Below are 24,394 nucleotides of genomic sequence, written 5' to 3' on the forward strand. Positions count from 1 at the left end.
CTGTGATTCCAAAAAAGGATCCGGGCAAGTTTAGATTAATTCATAATTTGTCTTTCCCCGAAGGGAGGTCTGTGAATGATGGTATCCCGAGGGAATTATGCACGGTGCGATACGCATCTTTTGACTCCGCAGTGCGAATAGTTCGGCAGTGTGGCCCAGGGGCTTTAATGGCGAAAGCGGACATAGAAGCGGCATTTCGTTTGTTGCCGGTTCATCCTGATAGTTTTCACCTGTTAGGGTTCCGCTTTCAGCAGCAGTTTTACTTTGATAAGTGTATGCCTATGGGTTGTTCTATAGCATGCTCTTATTTTGAAGCCTTCAGTACATTTGTGCACTGGGTGGTACAGAAGAGGTCGGGATCGAGACTCGTGGTACATTATTTGGATGATTTTCTATTTGTGGGAAGGGCTGGTTCGGGTGATTGTCTCAGTTTGATGAATTGTTTTCAAGAGGTGGCCAATGATTTCGGGATTCCTCTTTCGGTCAGTAAAACAGAAGGACCTAGTACTTCATTGGTATTTTTGGGAATTGAGCTGGATTCGGTAGCTATGGTATCGCGGTTACCGGAGGATAAGGTTCAGCTGTTAAGGGACATGGTGCGTGGGGCTGTTGGTCGGCCTAAGTTGTCTTTACGAGAGTTACAGTCACTCGTTGGTAGTCTAAATTTCGCCTGTCGGGTGATTCCTATGGGCAGAGTGTTTTTTGCGCAGGTTATCACATGCTATGTCCGGTTTAAGAAAACCGCATCATCGTGTGCGAAATTCTTGTTTTTTGCGGGAAGATCTGAGACTTTGGGATAGGTTTTTGGAGGATTTTAATGGGGAGGCGTTGTGGCAATCTAATCCGCGGTCAAATCATGATTTGGAGCTGTTCACCGACGCAGCGGGTTCGTTAGGTTTCGGGGCTTATTTTCGAGGGGCTTGGTGCGCAGCAGGTTGGCCGGAGGACTGGATTACGTCTGGAGTTACAAAAAATATAGCTTTCTTGGAATTATTTCCAATTGTAGTGGCAGTGTATATTTGGGGCGCTCAGTTGGCAGGAAAGAGAGTGGTATTTTGGAGCGATAATCAGGGGGTGGTTGAGGTCATAAATAAGAGATCGGCGCGTTGCATCAGAGTGTCAGAGTTATTGCGCGAGCTGATTTTGCGTTGTATGTCCTTAAATGTAACAGTATGGGCTCGACACGTGCCTGGAGTTTCTAACAGTGTGGCTGACTCTCTTTCTCGTTTCAAGTGGGACTTGTTTCGAGAACTCGCCCCAGAAGCGGAGTCATGCGGAACCCCGGTGCCGTCTTTCCTTTGGAAATTTGGTTCCCAGAGTCCTGGAAAATGCTGCGAGATTCATTAGCGCCCTCCACGTGGACAGGTTATGTAGGGGGGGCCCGACGAGTCTCAGCGTTTTTGTGTTCCTTGGGCTGGGCGGGGGGGTCCGATCTCGGATATGGCATTGGTACGTTTCATTGAGCGTGCTCGGGCGAGTGGGTGTTCGCAGGCTGCAGTAGGCCGCCAGCTGGCGGGGTTTTCCTTTTTTATGAAGGCACATGGTTGGGGCTTTCCTTCGGGTCGTTTTATAGTTCGGCGTCTGTTGAGGGGTTGGTCGCGGACAACGCAGAGCAGAATTGATCAGCGTTTGCCCATTACACATGATATCTTGATGCTGTTATGGGAGGCGTTGTCTGCAGTGTGCTTTTCCCCTTATGAGACACTATTGTTTCGAGTTGCTTTCGTATTCGCTTTTTTCGGGGCCTTTAGGATTAGCGAGTTGGTGGCTCGCTCAGCCTCCAGTACTGATTACCCAGGGATTTTGGCGCGGAATGTGGTAGTCACGAACAGAGCAGTATTGATAGTAATTCCGCGATCTAAGACGGATCAGAGGGGTCGTGGAGCCTCCGTGTTGTTATCCAGGGTTCCAGGTTTGACGTCCTGCCCGGTTAGAAATGCAGCTGGGTATTGTAGGGTGCGGCCGGAGGTAGCAATGCAATTTCTAGTGCACGAGAACCGGAGGCCATTAACCAAGTATCAATTCGAGACGGTACTGCGCGCAGCATTGTATGCTGTCGGTTTGGAGGGGCGCAGGTTTGGAACACATTCGTTCCGCATTGGGGCCGCTACATCGGCGGCAACGGCGGGTGTGCCTGGAGGGGTCATACAGAGGATAGGCCGGTGGCGTTCCGGGGCCTATAAGAGTTATGTTCGCCCAGATTCTGGGCATGATTGATCTTTGCTAACTCTAGTTTCTTTGCAGGTGCTGCGTCTGAGCCCATGACAGTTTGGATCATTGGTCATTCGTTTACTTACTGGGGTCACAGACACGCCTGCGGCCGTCCTTACGGCCCTCACTTGGACTTACAACGAAGGGGGGTTCGGGTTATCTGGCTTGGCCGGAGGGGTATGCTGTGGGACGAACTTGTTCCTTATGTTGGGAAGGAGCGAGAGCGTCGGGCAGCTCCTCGGGTCTTGGTAGTTCATTTGGGGGGTAACGACTGGGGTAAGATGTCGGGCAAGCACTTCATTAGCAATGTCCGTAAGGACTTAATGACTATATCTATTTTGCTGCCGACGACGATCTTATGCTGGTCTGATATTGTGGTGAGGCCTGCTGAATTGGATAACATCAGATGGAAACGGTGTAGGTCCAAGGCAAACCAACAAATCGGGACTTGGTTGGAGCGCTTGGGTGGTCGGCATATTAAGTATGCCTGGTCATGGGGTAAGGTAACAGGTTTGTTCCGAGATGATGGGGTTCACCTGTCTTTTCTAGGATTAGACTTGTTCCTGAACTCCATTCAGGAGGTCTTAGAGGAGTTATTTCCTCTGTAAAGCGAGGCCGCATCTTTGGGGGTCACAGGGCATTATATGCCTGTGCCTGTGGCGGTTGGTCCGAGCCATAACTGTTCAATTTTGTTGTTCAAGTTATTTGGATTTTGGTAAAGCCGACGGTGGTTGACAACTGAGGGCTGTTGTCAGGGTGTGGCTCCTTGCCGGATGAGGCGGGGGCCGCTTGGCCAGACTCCTTGCAAGTTGGAGGCGGGAGTACACCTGGGTTGGCTCCTTGCAGGAGAGTGTGGCGGGAGTCGGAACCTGGCGTGTTGGGGCCAAAGAGTGTAACAGAGAGGCTGGTTAGGCTATCCTGCCGGAAGGTGGCGGATAGTCTGGTGGGGGCTGGGCAATACCAAAGTCCTAGTTGTTGGTGTTAATGTGTGGATATAAGCTCGGACCACTGAATGATTAAAGCTGCGGCCTTGTTTTACCCACAATGAAATGTGTCTGTGATTATTGGATTGTAAGGGGGTGGTTGCGAGCGAGTGAGGTCCTGCATGCCCACATTATGGAAGACCAGCCGGACCCCGTGTCCGGCCGGGCGGCGTAATGTGGGCGCAGGCTCACTTCAGAGGCGAGGCGCGTGTGGTTGGAGAGGGGGGGGGGGGGGGGGAAGGTGGAATAGACGGAGGTGAAAACAACGTGGGGACACAAGTAGGGCTGCAACGTGAAGTACGTGAAGGAGGGGGGGGGGGGGGGACTGAAGGCGAGTGTCATAGAGTCGTGGAATGCAGTGATTGGCTTTAGGTGCAAGGGGGGGGGGGGGCAGAAGGAGTAAGCGTGGAGAGCTGGGATAGGTGGGGAGAAAATTCAAACTGCTGGTTAAGCAGTTTTAGTAACGCGGGCTTCAGTCGGTAGCTGCGAGCGAGAGAGGGGCAGAAGGTTCGCGCGACCCTCCCACCCACCCTTAGTCCTAGGCGATTGTTGTTGGGGAATTGCAGTTTTGTTTGGGGGATTTGTCGCAGCGGGGGCGGTTGGTCCGAGCCATAACTGTTCAATTTTGTTGTTCAAGTTATTTGGATTTTGGTAAAGCCGACGGTGGTTGACAACTGAGGGCTGTTGTCAGGGTGTGGCTCCTTGCCGGATGAGGCGGGGGCCGCTTGGCCAGACTCCTTGCAAGTTGGAGGCGGGAGTACACCTGGGTTGGCTCCTTGCAGGAGAGTGTGGCGGGAGTCGGAACCTGGCGTGTTGGGGCCAAAGAGTGTAACAGAGAGGCTGGTTAGGCTATCCTGCCGGAAGGTGGCGGATAGTCTGGTGGGGGCTGGGCAATACCAAAGTCCTAGTTGTTGGTGTTAATGTGTGGATATAAGCTCGGACCACTGAATGATTAAAGCTGCGGCCTTGTTTTACCCACAATGAAATGTGTCTGTGATTATTGGATTGTAAGGGGGTGGTTGCGAGCGAGTGAGGTCCTGCATGCCCACATTACAGCTTTTAATATTTTAGGAAGCAGCTCTGGCTAAAATACTCTTCAATAGAAGGAGCTCCTATCAGAGGAAAAGGAGTATATTCTCCTCAAAAAAGCATGAAATACTTTTAAAAAGAATGACATGCATTGAAAACCATAAAGGCACTTTAAAATCATAAGCTTCCCAAGTGTTTTTTATTTTTGTTTAGTTTCTAAGCACATTTAGTCTGTGATGACTTCTCCTGAAGCTCTAATCATGGCCATTACCTCGGGTATGTGACCTCACCCTGTGGAATCTTGCTCTGCAGGTCTTGTATTGTGTGCTGTCTTGTACGTTAAACCCTACCCTACATTAAATTCTTTATCAGCACTGATGAGCCTGGCCAGGTAGCCAGCTCCACCCTTAATGCTATATTTCTGGTTTCTGTGGCTTTTATGGTACAACTTTAATGCTATTATTTGAAGGCACTATAAATGTTTTTGCAATGAATCATAACTGAGTCATTCTGCTACAGGAAAGAGTCCTGGCAAGACAAAAAGCCACTAATGGTTGTGAGTAATTATATCGTCATGATGACCTTTTCACCTAACCTGAGCTGATAAAGTTATGAAAAGAGAAAATTAAAGCAATTAAAAAAAAAAAAAAAAGAGAACAGCATCATAAGAAAAAGCATTTTAGTGGATATTCCCATTTGTTTTGCTAATATTTTACCTTCTGCTTTTTCCTTCATTCTATGCCTTTTATATTTGCAATATTTAACTGGTGAAGCAAGGAAAATGTGATTATGCTAACACAGGCAGGTAGGTATATTCCTAAGCTCCATTCAGCAACAAATATCTGACTGCTTCAGCAGACCTAAGGGCACTCACAGTCTGCTAATAAGATGGACCGATTAATGACCCAAGCCCCCTTTAACCCCATGCAGGCAGCCAGATATTTTTGCTGAATAGGGCCTTAACTCCTGATCTCAGTTTATGCTGAGGACACATGTTCTCATATGGAGACTCATGCTAACATTTTGTTGTTGGTATGCAATATGATGCTTCTCTGATTGAAGAAGAAAGGAGAAAAGATGAAATAAAGGTGAGATGGCCAAAGCCTATCTCTCCATGCAGCATCAGTGACAGAGTGATTATGGCAGATCCCACAATGACTTTCCCAACCCTACACCCACACTTACTACCAAAATAAAATACATTTTTTTTGAACAAGTATCTGAGGAGTATTTAAATTTTTGTTCTCCTGCTCAATATTTGAATAAATGAGTGAGTGTGAAGTGAAAATGTAGAGCTGCATGAGGCTCTACTAAAAGTGTTTGCCAGAAAGGGTATGTAAAAAGAAGGGGGGGTCTATGTGTGTGTTTCAGTACGAGAAGTTGTAATGGTGGGAGGAAGAGTTAAGGATGAAACTAAAGTTTAGTAGAGGAGTGTTAGAAAAGATTAAAATGAAGTAATGTAGGGAGGGTGTCAAAGGAACTGCATGGAGGAGGGAGGGAGGATAAGACCGAGGAGGGTCAGCATGTAAAACGACAAGAGAAAATTGGAATTAGCCTAAGAAGGAAAAGGGAAACGGAATGCCCGCTTTCCTAATGCTTGCCCACCTACTTTTCCCAGGTGCACAATGCAATAGAGTAATGAGCTGCCATGTAAAAATGGAAGCGCTAGGAGAAATTGTGCGTCCCTAGGGCCTCCTCGGCAACGGGTGCCCATGAGACGTGGCTGTCACTGCGGGTTAGGAAAACAGACGTTCAATACGAACGTCCTTGCTCTCCTGCTGCCGGCACAATATAGATGTACAATATATATGGCCTGGACCATGTATATTGAGCGTGTTTATTGGGCATCAGGAAATTTTTTTTCAAGACTTTATTTTTTGCACAATGTTGCTTTCTGTGGTTTCTCCTACTTTGTATCATGACGATATTAATAGAAAGCAGGATTTGGAGGTTTTTTTTAGTTGAGCCCTTGACTGTAGCATGTCCTAACGCCGCTTCCCAGGCTGGAGTTAAATTTGCCGCATTACAATGTGTGCACTGGTAGTGCGGGAATTTTTTGAATCACACAGTAATAGCTTTGTTACGATCCCTCCCGCGGGTGGAACTGCAGGAGGTCCCTTACCTCCCTTCCCCTGCCGTGTTCGCGGCTGGAGGCCTTCGCCAATGTCAGGGCCTTCTCTGTGGCAGGAGCTGCTGCCCCTCTCCTCTTCTTCGGCCAGGAGGCCGTTCCAGGGCTCCACGTCCCGGACTGGAGGCCGCCGCGGATATTTCTGGGCGGCTGAAGCCGTCCCCAGCTCCTTGTTCATGGCAGGAAACCGCCGTCACATCGAGGCCTGCTCCTGCGGCCTGCTCCGCGGCATGGGGCCGCGCCTCTTCTCTACTTTTAAAGGGCCCAGGGTGGGAAACCCTGAGTCATCCTACTGATGACATCACCCAGTAAGGGCTATTTAAACCCCTTCCTGTGTACTACCACTTTGAGTTAGCAAAGACTTCGCTTCGCTACTCTGACTGCTCTAAGCTGCATGCTTAGATGCCACTTTCACGCTAAGGGCCTCGCTCCAGCAGTAGCTCTAGACACCCGCTCGTCAGGGGTCTCTCGCTTCCAACTTCCCTTTGGGGTCCTCACTAACCAAGACAACCATTCCTTCGGGATCTTTTCTCTCTATTCATTTTCAGGATCTTGGACCATTGGTACTCGCTCTCGAGGGCCTATCTACTTCATATCCTGCACTACGGATCTTCAGTCCCACCATTCTACCATCAGGAAGACGCCTTCACTCTGTGAGTACCTCTACGATCTGACACTCCAACTCCACCCACCAGCTGCGGCGTTACCCGCACTGCGGGTTCCTGCCTATTGTGAACATCTGGCTGAGACCACACTTCTGAGCCTGTTGAACGTATTGACACTTCGTGGATCAGTGCCTTACCTTCCTGCTTCACCATCTAATTACAGCAGTACATGCTTAGCTGTTTCCTGTGTAGGGAACCACCGAACGTGGTCCGTGACCAGCCCTGACTGTCTGAGTAGGGCACATGGTCCGCGACCAGCCAGCATCGGCTGAGTAGGGCACGTGAAGTTGAAGTACCGACTCAGTCTACATCCTCATCATCTCTTCAAGGGTATTCATCATTCCAAGTCTTCATCCTCATCATCTCTTCAAGGGTATTCATCATTTCAAGTCTTCGTCTTTTTCATCTCCTCAAAAGGTCCTCAATATCAGCATCTCTCCTCCTTATATTTACTGAGCAGGGAACCACTAATCGTCCGCAACCAGCCAGACCAGCTGTGTAGGGCATGCCTACCGGCGTGGTCCGCAACCAGCCCGCTTCGGCTGTGTAGCGCACGTGACGTGGAAGTACCAACTCAGCTCTTGCCTCCAGCTCCAAGTGAGTATCCAATTCTCCTGATTGTTCCTGCTCCTTTCGACAGAGGGTCTTCATCGACTTCTCGGAGGTTATCCACCACCTGCTGTTCAATAAAGATTTGTTTTTACTTTGTCTCTCTTTCTGCGGCAGCCAGCCTATCGCAGTGGTTCCCCATGGGGCCCCTCCCCATGGGCTGAGAATCTCCATTGTGACCAAGGATCCACAATTCCACAAACACAACAAGCTAAAGCTAATAGCCTCATCTTCACGGAATTTACATGTGAATAGCGCTATTAACTATGCGCTGGTTAGGACGCATGTTTTGGATGTGCTGATCCTAGTATCAGCATCCAAAACGCACGTCCAACCCTGCGTTAGGTGGCATGCTGACCTGAGTACCCGATATTGCATCAGCCTGAGACTGTCAAAATGGGATCGTAGCTGGAGGAAGAACTAGAAGACTGGAGAAAATGGGGGAGTTTACTGAATTAAAAGGAGCTATTGCAAAGGCAACAAACCTATATGTTAGAAAAGTAAACAAAAGTAAGAGGAATAAGAAACCAATCTGGTTCTCAAAGGAGGTGGCTGAAAAAATAAAGGCAAAAAGAACAGTGTTCAAGAAGCATAAAGGATCCCAAAAACAGGAACACAGGGAAGAATACCTGGTGAAACTGAGAGAGACAAAGAAAGAAATCAGGGAAGCAAAATGTTAAGTGGAAGAAAGGTTAGCGCCAGCAGCAGTCTGGTTCCACCTCTTCGGAGGTTTGATTGCCCCATTGACCTCCTATCTGGGACTATGCCTCCCCGAGGGCGTACTTACCCTCTGTCTCTTCCCGAGACTAAGGCCATGACAGAGTACATTCAAGAAAACCTTGCGAAGGGGTTCATTCATCCTTCCACATCTCCTGCTGGGGCAGGATGTTTCTTCGTGACAAAGAAGGATGGGTCTCTCAGGCCATGTATCGACTATCATGGCTTGAATGCGATTACCTGCAAAAACAAGTACCCTCTGCCTTTGATCTCGAAACCATTTGATAGTCTGCACGGGGCCTCCATATTCACTAAGTTAGATTTACGTGGGGTGTACAACTTGGTGCGGATTCGCCCTGATAACATATGGAAGACCGCTTTCAATACTAGAGATGGGCATTACGAATATCTGGTGATGCCCTTCGGCCTCTGTAATCTGCCCGCAGAATTCCAATGAATGATGAACGAAATTTTCAGAGACCTACTCCACATCAAGGTAGTGGCATACCTTGACGACATTCTTGTCTTTTCCAAAGATCTGGTTACGCACCTCACTGATGTCTGTACAGTCCTCCAATGCCTTGGTGAGAATCACTTATTTGCTAAACTGGATAAGTGTTTATTTGAGAAGTCCAGCCTGCCCTTTCTTGGACACATCATTTCCCAACAAGGATTTTCAATGGATCCCGCCAAACTCAAAGGAATCTAAGAGTGGCCACAGCCCATGGGCCAAGCCCTACAACGATTCTTAGGATTCTCAAATTATTATCATCATTTTATTCCACACTATTCAATCCTGGCAGCCCCTCTTACTGCATTGACTCGTAAGGGCCAAGATAATTGAAATTGGACTCTGGAAGCTATTTCAGCCTTTCATCACCTCAAAGAAGCCTTCCTAGCTGGTTCCCATCTCCATCATCCCGACTTGAACCACCCCTTCCAGGGTGGAAGGAGGGCAACCAATGGGACAGTGCTATACCGGAGTACAAATTATATCGCGATGACAGAGAGGAATACCCGGGAGGCGGTGTAGCGCTTTATGTCCAGGATGGCATAGAGTCCAACAGGATAAACATCCTGCTTGAGACTAAATGCACAATTGAATCTTTATGGGTAGAAATCCCTTGTGTGTTGGGGAAGACTACAGTGATAGGAGTATACTACCATCCACCTGGTCAAGATGGTGAGACTGACAGTGAAATGCTAAGAGAAATTAGGGAAGCTAACCAAATTGGTAGTGTGGTAATAATGGGAGATTTCAATTACTCCAGTATTGGCTGGGTAAATGTATCATCGGTACATTATAGTGATATAAAGTTCCTGGATGGAATAAATTACATTTTTATGGAGCAATTGGTTCAGGAACCGACAAGAGAGGGAGCAATTTTAGATCTAATCTTCAGTGGAGCACATGATTTGGTGAGAGAGGTAACGGTGGTGGGGCCGCTTGGCAATAGTGATCATAATATGATCAAATTTGAATTAATGACTGGAAAGGGGACAGTAAGAAAATCCATGTCTCTCGTGCTAAACTTTCAAAAGGGAAACTTTGATAAAATGAGAACAATTGTTAGAAAAAACTGAAAGGAGCAGCTACAAAATTAAAAAGTGTGCAAAAGGCATGGTCATTGTTAAAAAATACCATCCTAGAAGCACAGTCCAGATGTATTCCACATATTACAAAAAGGTGGAAAGAAGGCAAAACGATTACCGGCATGGTTAAAAGGGGAGGTGAAAGAAGCTATTTTAGCCAAAAGATTTTCTTTCAAAAATTGGAAGAAGGGTCCAACAGAAGAAAATAGGATAATGCTTAAGCGTTGGCAAGTTAAATGTAAGACATTGATAAGACAGGCTAAGAGAAAATTTGAAAAGAAGTTGGCTGTAAAGGCAAAAACTCACAGTAAAAACATTTTTAAATATATCTGCAGCAGAAAGCCTGTGAGGAAGTCAGTTGGACCGTTAGATGATCAAGAGGTTAAAGGGGCACTTAGAGAAGATAAGGCCATCGCGGAAAGATTAAATGATTTCTGTGCTTTGGTGTTTACTGAAGAGGATGCTGAGAAGGTACCTGTACTAGAGAAGGTTTTCATGGGTAATGATTCAGATGGACTGAACCAAATCACGGTGAACCTAGAAGATGTGGTAGGCCTGATTGACAAACTGAAGAGTAGTAAATCACCCGGAACAGATGGTATACACCCCAGGTTTCTGAAGGAACTAAAAAATGAAATTTCAGACCTATTAGTAAAAATTTGTAACCTATCATTAAAATCATCCATTGTACCTGAAGACTGGAGAATAGTTAATGTAACCCCAATATTTAAAAAGGGCTCCAGAGGTGTTCCAGGAAACTGCAGACCAGTTAGCCTGACTTCAGTGCCAGGAAAAATAGTGGAAAGTGTTCTAAATATCAAAATCACAGAACATATAGAAAGACATGGTTTAATGGAACAAAGTCAGCATGGCTTTAACCAAGGCAAGTTTTGCCTCACAAATCTGCTTCAATTTTTTGAAGGAGTTAATAGACATTAGGGATGTGAATCGGGCTTCGGACGATTGAAAATATCGTACGATATTTTCAAAATCGTCAGAAATCGGGGGCTCCCCAAAACGATAGGAAAACCCCACAATATTGTTCGTGGGGGTTCTCTTATCGTTTTGGGGGAGGGCGGGAAAAACGGCACACAAAAATAACCCCTAAACCCACCCCGACCCTTTAAAACTAATCCATTAGCTTCCCCAACCCACCCGACCCCCCCCCCCCCCCAAATCTTTTTTACAGGTACCTGGTGGTCCAGTGGGGGTCCCAGGAGCGATCTCCCGCTCCCGGGCCGTCGGCTGCCACTAATCAAAATGGCACCGATGGCCCTTTGCCCTTACCATGTGACAGGGTATCCGTGCCATGGGCCGGCCCCTGTCACATGGTAGGAGCACTAGATGGCCCACGCCATTTTCAAAGATGGCGCCAGCCATCCAGTGCTCCCTCCATGTGACAAGGGCCGGCCAATGGCACGGATACCCTGTCACATGGTAAGGGCAAAGGCCATCGGCGCCATTTTTATAAGTGGCAGCCGACGGCCCGAAAGCGGGAGATCGCTCCCGGGACCCCCACTGGACCACCAGGTACCTGTAAAATGTTTTTGGGGGGGTTGGGAGGGTAAGGGAAGCTAAGGGATTAGTTTTAAAGGGTCGGGTGGGTTTTTTGTTTATCAGCTCGGGCGCTATTGATAAACAAAACCGTGATCAGGCCGGATGAAAAAAAAACACGATGTGAATCGAAACCGGAATCCAAACCGATTCCGGTTCCGATTCACATCGCTGATAAACATGTGGATAAAGGTGAACCGGTAGATGTAGTGTACTTGGATTTTCAGAATGCGTTTGACAAAGTTCCTCATGAGAGGCTTCTAGGAAAAATAAAAAGCCATGGGAAAGGAGGCGATGTCCTTTCGTGGATTACAAACTGGCCAAAAGACAGGAAACAGAGTAGGATTAAATGGACAATTTTCTCACTGGAAGGGAGTGGGCAGTGGAGTGCCTCAGGGATCAGTATTGGGATCCTTAATTTTCAATATATTTATAAATGATCTGGAAAGAAATACGACGAGTGAGGTAATCAAATTTGCAGATGATACAAAATTGTTCACAGTAGTTAAATCACAAGCAGATTGTGATAAATTACAGGAAGACCTTCTGAGACTGGAAAATTTGGCATCGAAATGGCAGATGAAATTTAATGTGGATAAGGTGATGCATAGAGGGAAAAATAACCCATGCTATAGTTACACAATGTTAGGTTCCATATTAGGTGCTACCACCCAAGAAAGAGATCTAGGCGTCATAGTGGATAACACATTGAAATCATCAGTTCAATGTGCTGCGGCAGTCAAAAAAGCAAACAGAATGTTGGGAATTATTAGATAGGGAATGGTGAATAAAACGGAAAATGTCATAATGCCTCTGTATCGTTCCATGGTGAGATCGCACCTTGAGTACAGTGTACTAGAAATGTGAATCATGTGCCCGATCGTCTTAACGATCGGGTTTGGCTAGAGGGGGGAAAAAATCTGATCGTGGGTGATGTGGGTGATGTGAATCGGAATTGGTTCCGATTCACATCATTATTTTTTTTTTTAGTGAGGCCCGACCCTTTAAAATTAACCCCTTACTTTCACCCACCCTCCCGAACCCCCCCAAAACATTTTACGATTACCTGGTGGTCCAGTGGGGGCGCGGGGACCGATCTCCTGCTCTCGGGCCATCGGCACTATTTTGGCTGCCACTCAAAAATGGCGCCGATGGCCCGATAGAAAAAACCCACCCGACCCTTTGAAAACGACCCCTTAGCTTCCCCCACCCTCCCGATCCCCCCAAAACATTTTAAAATTACCTGATGGTCTAGTGGTGATCCCGGGAGCAATCTATGTTCTCAGGCCGTCGGCTGCCACTCATAAAGATGGCGCCGATGGCCCTTTGCCCTTACCATGTGACAGGGTATCCGTGCCATTGGCTGGCTCCTGTCACATGGTAGGAGCACTGGATGGCCGGCGCCAACTTTAAAGATGGCAGCGGCCATCTTTACGATGGCGGCAGCCATCTTTAAAGATGGCGCCGGCCAGCCAGTGCTCCTACCATGTGTCAGGGGCCAGCCAATGGCACGGATACCCTGTCATATGGTAAGGGCAAAGGGCCATCGGCGCCATCTTTATGAGTGGCAGCCGATGGCCTGAGAACGTAGATCGCTCCCGGGACCACCACTAGACCATCAGGTAATTTTAAAAAGTTTTGGGGGGATCGGGAGGGTGGGGGAAGCTAAGGGGTCGTTTTCAAAGGGTCGGGTGGGGTTTTTTTTTATCGGGCCATCGGCACCATTTTTGAGTGGCAGCCAAAATGGCACCGATGGACCGAGAGCGGGAGATCGGTCCGCATGCCCCCACTGGACCACCAGGTACTCGTAAAATGTTTTGGAGGGGTTCGGGAGGGTGGGGGAAGGTAAGGGATTCGTTTTATAGGGTCAGGGTGGGTTTAGGGGTTTTTTTGGTGTGCCGGTTTTCCCCGCCCTTCCCCCTCCCCCGATTTACGATTTTTCACGATAAATCAGGGGAATTTCTATTGTATCGCGACTCTTAACGATTTTTGACGATTTAAAATATATCTGACGATTGTTTTAAATCGTCAAAAAACGATTCACATCCCTACAGTGTACAATTCGGGTTGCCGCAACTCAAAAAAAAGATATAGTTGCGATGATGAAGGTACAGAGAAGGGCGACCAAAATGATAAGGGGAATGGAACAGCTCCCCTATGAGAAAAGACTAAAGAGGTTAGGACTTTTCAGCTTGGAGAAGAGACGGCTGAGGGGGGATATGATAGAGGTGTTTAAAATCATGAGAGAGGATCACGTGAGCCAGCGGGGACAGCGGATGTGGAACCCTTAGCTCCGGGTCCCGTCTCCCTATCTGGGCCCATCCCCAGCCTACATTCTATCGGCACCTCTTAATTTTATTCCCTAACTCTTGCACATTGTGGATACGTCTCCAGAAGGTGGAAATATGGCGACACGGACCATCCGCAAGGAGAAGGAAAGAGAGAGGCCTAAGGGAGCGGATCCGCCATCTTCGCCAGATCGCCCGCCGCCAAGCCAGTTGGCACCGGGTATTGAGCTAGAACAAATAAAGACGGCGGTGGTGGCGGCGCTTGGTCCCGACCTCAAGGCGATAGCGGAACAGATTGCCGAGGTAAAGCAATCCCTGCAGGGATTTGAACCCCGTATGGTAGAGTTGGAATCGCGGATGTCGGAGGCGCACGACGATCTCGAGACGGCGCGGACTGATATTGCTGCTCTTAAGGCCTCGGTCTCGCAACAGGCCGCAAAACTCGAAGACCTTGAAAATCGTTCGCGCCGCTCGAACCTTAGATTGATCGGAGTACCGGAGTCGCTGAAGGACTCCGACTTACCAGCTTATTTGGAAAAGTGGATATCGGAGCAGTTGTCTCTCCCCCAGACGAATGGTCCGTTGCGTATCGAGCGCGCTCACAGATTAGGCCAGCGACAGAGGGAAGCCATGCGGCCGCGGCCAGTCATCGTTAAACTGCTCAACTACGCTCACAAAATTGACATCCTTCGGGCACTGCGAGGCGGGCGTAATCTCCAGTTGGAGGGACAAAAAATTTTGCTCTTCCAGGATTTTTCAGCGGGAGTATCCCAGCAACGACGTGCTATGGCCCCGCATTGCTCGCAACTGATTAATCTGGGCCTCCGCGCGACCCTTGTTTATCCGGCGCGCTTGCGGGTGGCGACTGCGGGAGGCCCTCGATGGTTTGAGACACCTGAGCAGGCTAAGATCTTTGTGGAGGAAACTGCGGTGACAAATACGGCGAAATCGTGAGTTCGTGGTGAAGAATTGTGTCTGCAGGGAGACGCAGTGCGGAGTCCGGTTATGGCGACATGTGGCGCGTGTCGGCTTCTGATCCTGGTTTTTTTTTTCTATTCCTTTCCCCCTAGTGCAAACCTACTTTTTTCTTCTTTTTCAAATTGGGGACCTTGTTGTTTTTTTTGTTTTTTTTTTTTTTGACTCTGGCAGGCAGGGAACACTGTGTAGTATGTCCCCCCTAGAATGCCTGGCTCTCGGACAAATGTTTTGAGCCTTTGTATTTTTTTTTACTTATTTTTCTTTTGTTTTAAAGCTACTTTTCCTGATTGGGTTTTTTTTTTTTTCTTCTCTTCTTTCTATTTTATTTTTTTTTCTTTTCTCCCATTTCGTTGGGGTCTTTTGAATTTTTCTATCCGTACGATGCCTACAACGTGGTTTTTTTTTTTTTTTTCCTTTGTGATCGCGGCATCGTGGGACATGACATTGTGAGCGTATAGTGCACCACGGACAGCGGGCGATGGTGTTTAATTGTCCGTTGTTCAAATAGGGCTGTTAAATTTGTATTTTCCTTTTTGGTCGGTACATCGAGTGAACTGACATTGTGTGGGTAACGCTCCATGGACTGCGGGCGATGTTGTTCAATCGTCAGCTATTCTCCTCGTGGGTTTTTTTTTTTTCTTTTCTCTATCATTTTCCTTCCTTCTCTATCCCCCTGTGCAACGTCTAACAGGGGGGGGGGGTGTTCCTGAGGTTTTTATTATTTTATTTACAAGTTTTTATATTTTGGTTTTTATTCTTGTTGCTTTCTCCCATTTTGGTTTTTTTTTTCTCTTCTGTTTGTTTGTCTTCCTACTTTACTTTATTAGTTTTTTGTTTTTTGTTTTTTTTTTTTTTATTTTTCTTAGTTTGTTTTTTATATATATATATATACAGTACCCTTCTGGTTACCGAGATGTATGTACGGGCTGCTGGTAATGGGTTGCCGTTGTATGGAGTATTGTTATTCTATCTTGGGTGGGAAGGGAGTTGGGTATGCTACTTTATAAATCTGAAGGCTGCCTTAGTTTAGTGGAGGTATTGGCTGCTGGGGGTGGGGGTGGAGGGGGGGGGGGGGGCGGGGGGGGTGGGGGGGTGTTCACACGCTGGTGGGGAGGGGTTCAGTGATCTTCATTTGCATAGCCCACGGGAGGATATCCCTAATGGGGGCTGTGCTTTCAGTGGGACAGGAACGAGGGGGGGGGGTGGGGAGGGGATGGGATTGATAGGGGGGGAAGGGGGGAGGGGCTTCTCTGTTGGGTCTCGCAAGTGGTCTAGTTCGGCTGCGAGGCCTGTTTATCTGGGTATCGGGATTTGTGGATGTCAGACTCAAGTCTGGACTCCGGCTGGGAGAGTTCGGATTTGTTTACATGTATTACTTTTACAATGTATGCTTGGTCTCTATATATATCTCTAGTAACCTTACGCGTTTAATATCCTGGAATGTTGGCGGGATACATTCCCCTATAAAGCGCACCAAGATCTTGACTCATTTGAAGCGGAAGGAGGCGATGGTCGGTTTTCTTCAGGAAACCCACCTCACTGATGCTGAACACCTTAAGCTATGTCGATTGTGGGTGGGACGGGTGGTCTCTGCGTCGGCGACCTCTAGGTCCGCGGGGGTGGCGATTTTGTTTCATAAAAGTTTACCGCTCCAGATTCGTGGGGAAATTAAGGACCCGGAGGGCCGTTTCGTCATAGTGGTAGCAGAACTATTTCATCGTCAGATTGTGTTTTGTAATCTCTATGCCCCCAATAAGTACGATGCCCAATTTTTTCAAACGATATATGGGCACTTGCTGCCTTACCTGGCCGACACTATTATTGTGGGGGGCGACTTCAACACCATTCGGGACCCTAAGGTAGATACTTCTCAACTAGGACGTCGGGAACATGGTATGGGGAAGGGCCCTGGGATGCTAGCCTCCACGCTGCATTTGGTAGATGTTTGGCGCCTGCTTAACCCCGAGGTCCGGGAGTTTACCCACCTGTCCAGAGCGCATGCTACCTATGCCCGTATAGATTACATTATGCTCAGTGGCAGTGCCTTTCCCCTGGTGGCTGAGGCGGGAATCGAAACGGTTCTTATTTCTGATCATGCCCCGGTGTGGGTAGACTTACAGCTTGCGTCTCCCAGCCCTGGTGCTCGTTCCTGGTGGTTTCCGTATTATTTGGCGGACGATCCAGCTTTTCAGGAATTTCTGCGGGAGCGGTGGTCGGATTACGCTACACTCAATGCGGAGCATACAACTGATCCATCCTTATTTTGGTATACTGCTAAAGCGGTGATAAGGGGGGACATCATTTCTTATGTGGCTCATCGCCGGAAGTCTATTAACGCTCAAATTATATTACTAAATGATCAGTTGCAACGGGCCAAGCGCCAGTTGTTACGGAGCAATACGGCTCAGAATCGGGAGCAATATCATTCTATACAGTGTACTTTGTGTTACGGCTGTGGCTGCTGTGCAACCGCCTCACCACCAGGGGTCCCTCTAGAGCTGGCTTTCCTGACAGGCCCAGTCCATCTCCTCTGTCCACTCTATGCTCTGGGTGTGCCCTTATAACCCTGCCTGACAGTTGCCTCGGTGCTTCGGCATCGAGCTCACCTGGGCTCCCTGCTCTAGCCTGCCTTGCGTGGCCTTCGGGCCTTCTACCTTGTCTTGCCCTGCCCTGCCTTCGGGCCTTTCCTTTCCTTGCGTGGCCTTCGGGCCTTTCCTTTCCTTGCGCGGCCTTCGGGCCTTCTGTCTTGCCTTGCCTTGCGCGGCCTTCGGGCCTTCTGTCTTGCCTTGCGCGGCCTTTGGGCCTTCTGTCTTGCCTTGCCTTGCGCGGCCTTTGGGCCTTCTGTCTTGCCTTGCCTTGCGCGGCCTCCGGGCCTTTTACCTTGCCTTGCCTTGCGCGGCCTTCGGGCCTTCTACCTTGTCTTGTCTAGCCTAGTCTTGGTGGCCTTCGGGCCTTCGGTCTTGCCTTGCCTTGCGCGGCCTTCGGGCCTTCTCCCTTGTCTTGTCTTGCCTTGCCCTGCGCGGCCTTCGGGCCTTCTACCTTGTGCTGTGTATGGTCTTCGGACCTTCTGCCCTGCCCTGCCTTGCTTACTGTGCATGCGGTCCTACGGGCCCTCTGCTCTATTGTCTGTGTGTGTTTGGCCTACGGCTCTCTGCCCTGCTTACTGTGTGTGGCCTACGGGCTTTCTGTGTGTGTGTGGCCTACGGGCCTACTGACCTGCCTTGCCCCGCTTACGGTGTGTGGTTTACGGGCCTTCTGTGTGTGTGTGTGGCCTACGGGCCTACTGACCTGCCTTGCCCCGCTTACGGTGTGTGGCCTACGGGCCTTCTGTGTGTGTGTGTGGCCTACGGGCCTTCTGACCTGCCTTGCCCCGCTTACAGGTGTGTGGCCTACGGGCCTTCTGTGTGGGTGTGGCCTACGGGCCTTCTGGCCTGCCTTGCCCCGCTCACGGTGTGTGGCCTACGGGCCTTCTGACCTGCCTTGCCCCGCTTACGGTGTCTGGCCTACGGGCCGTCTGTGTGTGTGTGGCCTACGGGCCTTCTGACCTGCCTTGCTCTGCCGCCTGCCCTGACCCAGCCTAGACCCAGACACTGCTTCTTGCTGTCTGCCCTGACCCAGCCACGGTTTCCAGCCATCCCTGTCTCTCTCCACCTGGAGCCACCCCTTTGGGTGGTGTTCACTACCCCTGAACTCAGCCCAAGCGTAACAGTATGCCGAAGCCATAAATTTCCAGGGGAAGAGATAGCTCTGTGTGCTAAACCGGTGAGTCAACCTTTTTTTTTTCCCTATTACAAGATGCCTCCTTCAAAGTTTTATACCTGCAATTCCTGTCAGACCTTGAATTACCTAAGCTATCAGAACTGTCTAGCCTGTCAACTTGCTGGTCAGGAACACTGGTTGTGCAGTAACTGCAATAAGAGAAATGTCTCTGTTTATCAAGAGTGTTTAAACTGTTCTACTCCACAGCCAGGATGGTGGAAATGTTCCTGTCTTCCGTGCCTTTTGCCTCCAGGCGAACCCTGCCCCCGCTGCAAAGCTAACGGGCCATCTGTTTCTCCCAAAAGCTCAGCTAGTTCTACTACCGGGCGTTCAGCTTCTGGCCCAGTTAGCAACATTATTTCATGTAGCAGTTTGTGGATTAAGCATTCTAGCACTTCATCTCTGGACACTTTTGAAAAAACTTGCTACCAGGAAACAAGTATTAATTCTGAAAATCTTAGAACTCACCAGGTTAAGAAGCCTTCTATAACTTCCACGCTAGAGCCTCAGAAACGAAAGCTGAGAGAAGTAATTAACTCTAGCAGAGCTCTGCTTCCCACAGCTGCACTTAAGACACTAACGAGCACCTTCCCTAGACGTCCTAGAACTGCCTGTGCCCTCTCTAAGCAGCTCCTCCAGAAACAAAAGCAGGAGCTTCTGGCTCAAAGTATCAAGCCCACGGCAGTACAATCTTTGTCCTCCCTGCGCCTTAATTCTAACCTTGTTGCTCTGCCTTCCAAGCGTGCTGCATTACCCCATGAGAGGCCTGAACCTGTTTCATCACCCCAAGAGGGGTCCAAGTCTGCTGCATCTCCCCGCAAGGGGTCCAAGCCTGTTTCATCATCCCGAGAGGGGCCTGAACCTGTTTCATCACCCCGCAAGGGGTCCAACTCTGCTGCATCTCCCCGCAAGGGGTCCAAGCCTGTTTCATCACCCCGCGAGGGGTCTGAACCTGTTTCATCACCCCGAGAGGGTTCCAAGTCTGTTTCATCACCCCGAGAGGGGCCTGAACCTGTTTCATCACCCCAAGAGGGGTCCAACTCTGCTGCATCACCCTGCGAGGGGTCCAAGCCTGTTTCATCACCCCGAGAGGGGCCTGAACCTGTTTCATCGCCCCAAGAGGGATCCAAGCCTGCTGTCTCACCCCAAGAGGGGGCCAAGCCTGCTTCATCGCCCCGAGAGGGGTCCGAACCTGCTACAACGCCCGGAGAGGTGTGCGAGCCTGCTTCATCGCCCCGAGAAGGCGCCGAGCCTGCTTCATCGCCCCGAGAAGGCGCCGAGCCTGCTTCATCGCCCCGAGAAGGCGCCGAGCCTGCTTCATCGCCCCGAGAAGGCGCCGAGCCTGCTTTGCTGCCGCCCCCGGAGGGGTCCGAACCGGTTTTGCTGCCGCCCCCGGAGGGGTCCGAACCGGTTTTGCTGCCGCCCCCGGAGGGGTCCGAACCGGTCCTGCTTCCGCCCCCGGAGGGGCTCGAACCGGCCCTGTTGCAGTCCCCGGAGGGGCCCGAACCGGTCCTACTGACAGACTTTTTGATTCAGCCATCTGAGCCTACTGAACCGGTCCTGCTGCCATCCCCGGAGGGGTCCGAACCGGTCCTACTGACAGACTTTCTGACTCAGCCATCCGAGCCTACTGAACTGGCCCTGTTGCAGTCCCCGGAGGGGTCCAAACCGGCCCTGTTGCAGTCCCCGGAGGGGTCCGAACCGGTCCTGCCAACAGACTTTTTGATTCAGCCATCTGAGCCTACTGAACCGGTCCTGCTGCCGTCCCCGGAGGGGTCCGAACCGGTCCTACTGACAGACTTTCTGACTCAGCCATCCGAGCCTACTGAACCGGCCCTGTTGCAGTCCCCGGAGGGGTCCAAACCGGCCCTGTTGCAGTCCCCGGAGGGGTCCGAACCGGTCCTGCCAACAGACTTTGTTGTTCAACCATCTGAGCCTGCTGTACCGATCCAGCTGCCGACTCGGGAGGAGTCTGTGCCGGCCCTGATGCCGACCCTGGAAGGGTCCGGACCGTCCCTGCTGTCGTCACAGGAGGGGTTAGCACCTGCCTTGTCGTCTCAAGAGGGGTTATGGACTATTTCACTGCCCCAGGTGGGGTTTGTGTTCCCCTTGTCACCCCAGAAGGGGTTATGGACTGTTTTGTTGCCTCAGGAAGGAATGGAACCTGCCACCTTGCCCCAGAAGAGGTCTAACTCTGCCGCCTTGTCCCAGGAGGGGTTATGGATGATTTTGCTGCCCCAGGTTGGGGTTGTGCCTGCCTTATCACCCCAGGAGGGGTTATGGACTGCCTTGCTGCCTCAGAAAGGAGTTGAACCTGCTGCATCGCCCCCGGAGGGGTCTGACTTTATTATTGAGTACCCCCTGCAAAAATGGGACCCTGGAGGAGGGGGAGGCCTTGAGGGGGGGGTACTGTTACGGCTGTGGCTGCTGTGCAACCGCCTCACCACCAGGGGTCCCTCTAGAGCTGGCTTTCCTGACAGGCCCAGTCCATCTCCTCTGTCCACTCTATGCTCTGGGTGTGCCCTTATAACCCTGCCTGACAGTTGCCTCGGTGCTTCGGCATCGAGCTCACCTGGGCTCCCTGCTCTAGCCTGCCTTGCGTGGCCTTCGGGCCTTCTACCTTGTCTTGCCCTGCCCTGCCCTGCCCTGCCTTCGGGCCTTTCCTTTCCTTGCGCGGCCTTCGGGCCTTCTGTCTTGCCTTGCCTTGCGCGGCCTTCGGGCCTTCTGTCTTGCCTTGCCTTGCGCGGCCTTTGGGCCTTCTGTCTTGCCTTGCCTTGCGCGGCCTCCGGGCCTTTTACCTTGCCTTGCCTTGCGCGGCCTTCGGGCCTTCTACCTTGTCTTGTCTAGCCTAGTCTTGGTGGCCTTCGGGCCTTCGGTCTTGCCTTGCCTTGCCTTGCGCGGCCTTCGGGCCTTCTCCCTTGTCTTGTCTTGCCTTGCCCTGCGCGGCCTTCGGGCCTTCTACCTTGTGCTGTGTATGGTCTTCGGACCTTCTGCCCTGCCCTGCCTTGCTTACTGTGCATGCGGTCCTACGGGCCCTCTGCTCTATTGTCTGTGTGTGTTTGGCCTACGGGCTCTCTGCCCTGCTTACTGTGTGTGGCCTACGGGCTTTCTGTGTGTGTGTGGCCTACGGGCCTACTGACCTGCCTTGCCCCGCTTACGGTGTGTGGTTTACGGGCCTTCTGTGTGTGTGTGTGGCCTACGGGCCTACTGACCTGCCTTGCCCCGCTTACGGTGTGTGGCCTACGGGCCTTCTGTGTGTGTGTGTGGCCTACGGGCCTTCTGACCTGCCTTGCCCCGCTTACAGGTGTGTGGCCTACGGGCCTTCTGTGTGGGTGTGGCCTACGGGCCTTCTGGCCTGCCTTGCCCCGCTCACGGTGTGTGGCCTACGGGCCTTCTGACCTGCCTTGCCCCGCTTACGGTGTCTGGCCTACGGGCCGTCTGTGTGTGTGTGGCCTACGGGCCTTCTGACCTGCCTTGCTCTGCCGCCTGCCCTGACCCAGCCTAGACCCAGACACTGCTTCTTGCTGTCTGCCCTGACCCAGCCACGGTTTCCAGCCATCCCTGTCTCTCTCCACCTGGAGCCACCCCTTTGGGTGGTGTTCACTACCCCTGAACTCAGCCCAAGCGTAACACTTTGAATACAGTTCTACATTCTCGGGCACAAAAAAGTATACTGTATTATCAATATCAACTGTACCGCTATGGTAATAAAGCTGGGAGAATGATGTCCCACTTAATCCGCTCAGCCAGGGGCAATCGATATGTGGCGGGCTTAAAGAATGAATCGGGTCAGATTGAAACTTGCAACACTACTATTTTGCGTCTTTTCCGGACATACTATGAAAACTTATATAGTGCAGGGGAATGGTCGGAGGAGAAATGTGGCCTCTTTTGTGATTCCTTGCCTATCCCAGTCCTTACCTTGGAACAGCGGCAACTGCTTAATGCTCCTATAACAGATCTTGAAATCAAGGGGGGGATTTTACAGTCCAAAAAGTTAAAGGCTCCTGGCCCTGATGGATACACCGGTGAGTTTTATAGGTGTGTGGTCGATAAAGTCTGTGGCCCGCTGAGAGAGTTTTTTTTAGATTTGATTGCTAAAGGAAGATACCTGTCCCAGATGAATACTGCGCATATTACATTAATTGCTAAGCCGGGGAAAGACCCTCAACGAGTGGACTCGTATCGCCCTATTTCTTTGATAAATTATGACCAGAAGTTACTGGCAAAAATTCTTGCAGATAGGCTGGCGCGGGTACTCCCTGTGTTGGTAGGAGACCATCAGGTGGGTTTCGTGAGGAGGAGGTACGGGTTGACCAATGTTCGAAAGATTCTTACAGCCCTAGACTTATGTCATTATACGCAGACTCCTTCCCTAACGATTAGTTTTGACTCGGAAAAAGCGTTTGATCGGGTGGAGTGGCCTTATCTCCTTTATATATTACGGCGAATGGGAATGGACGGTTTCTTTTTACAGACTATACAGTTGCTGTATGCAGACCCGCAGGCGTCTATATTGGTTAATGGAGACCGCTCGGTTCCGTTTGATATTAAGAGAGGCACACGTCAGGGATGTCCCCTCTCTCCCTTATTATTTGTTTTGCAGTTGGAACCTCTCCTTCTCGCGATACGCCGTGCCCCTAGAATTCGGGGGATACGTTTAAATGATACGATTTTTAAAAGCGTGGCGTTTGCGGATGACCTTCTAGTCTTTCTAACTTGTCCGCAGACGTCTCTTCCCGTTCTGTTGGATCGAATGGGAGCCTTTGGGGAATTTTCAGGGTTTAAACTGAATCGGGGTAAATCCACGGCGTTAGCTTACCCTGATACACTACGGGAAGGTTGGACTGGGGAATTCCCCCTACAATGGGCAGTGCAGACTATCCGGTATTTGGGGGTAAATATTCCGTTGCACCCAGATCAGGTGTATGCAGCAAATGTACCCCCGCTTCTGCAGCAGACGCAGGCAACGTTGCACCGCTGGGCCCCCCTCCCTCTATCTCTAAGTGGTCGGGTGCATCTTTATAAAATGGTGGTGCTACCTAAGTGGCTTTATCTTCTGCAGAATTTGCCCCTACACCTTAAGCGTGCTGACCGGCTCTCCTTGGACCGCGCCCTGGGTAATTTTCTTTGGAAGGGAAAGCGGGCATGTGTGCCCTTGGCATGGTTGCAACGGCGGTGGGGTGACGGGGGCCTGGGAGTGCCCAATTTATATCTATATAACTTAGCGTGTAATATGCGTATTATTAGGGAATGGGTGCTGGACGAGGCTACCTTTACTGCTCTTGCGGCGGACAAGGCGTTGATCGCCTCGGTCGCCCTTACCTATGCAATGCAGGCAGAACCCGCAAATTTGCCTTACATCTTTGTTCACTCAGCCAATCTGTGTCCGATTCGAAATGCTTGGGTGGCGCTGACCAAGTGGTTGCATCTGCCCCGGATTTGCGCCTATCTATTGCCGGTGGGGGGGAACCCTGACTTTACCCCAGGCACGCAGTCCCGGGTTTTTCAGCGGTGGAGAACCAAGGGCCTCATTTATTTAGGTCATTTTTTCCATCCGGAGGGGCGTAGGCTTACTTGGCCGGAGCTCCGGGAGCGGTATGAGGTGGGGGGTAAAGATGTGTTCTCGTTTTTGCAAATGGACCATTATTTGAAATCGTTGCCTTCGGCCTTCCTGCAGCTTACCATGTACCAGAAACTCGAGGAGGTACTGCAATTGACTGGTACTAGGGCGCCCTCTATATCCTATTATTATCGATCTTTAATTAAAGACAACAGTAGAGAGATTTTTGCACATCTGACTGCTCGATGGAATGTTGATGGGGAGATACACGTTACTGATTCTCTGATACGTGTTTGTTTTAGGGGGGTGTCCAAGAT

The sequence above is a fragment of the Rhinatrema bivittatum genome, chromosome 5 (assembly GCF_901001135.1).
Source record: "Rhinatrema bivittatum chromosome 5, aRhiBiv1.1, whole genome shotgun sequence".
Classification (NCBI taxonomy): Eukaryota; Metazoa; Chordata; class Amphibia; order Gymnophiona; family Rhinatrematidae; genus Rhinatrema; species Rhinatrema bivittatum.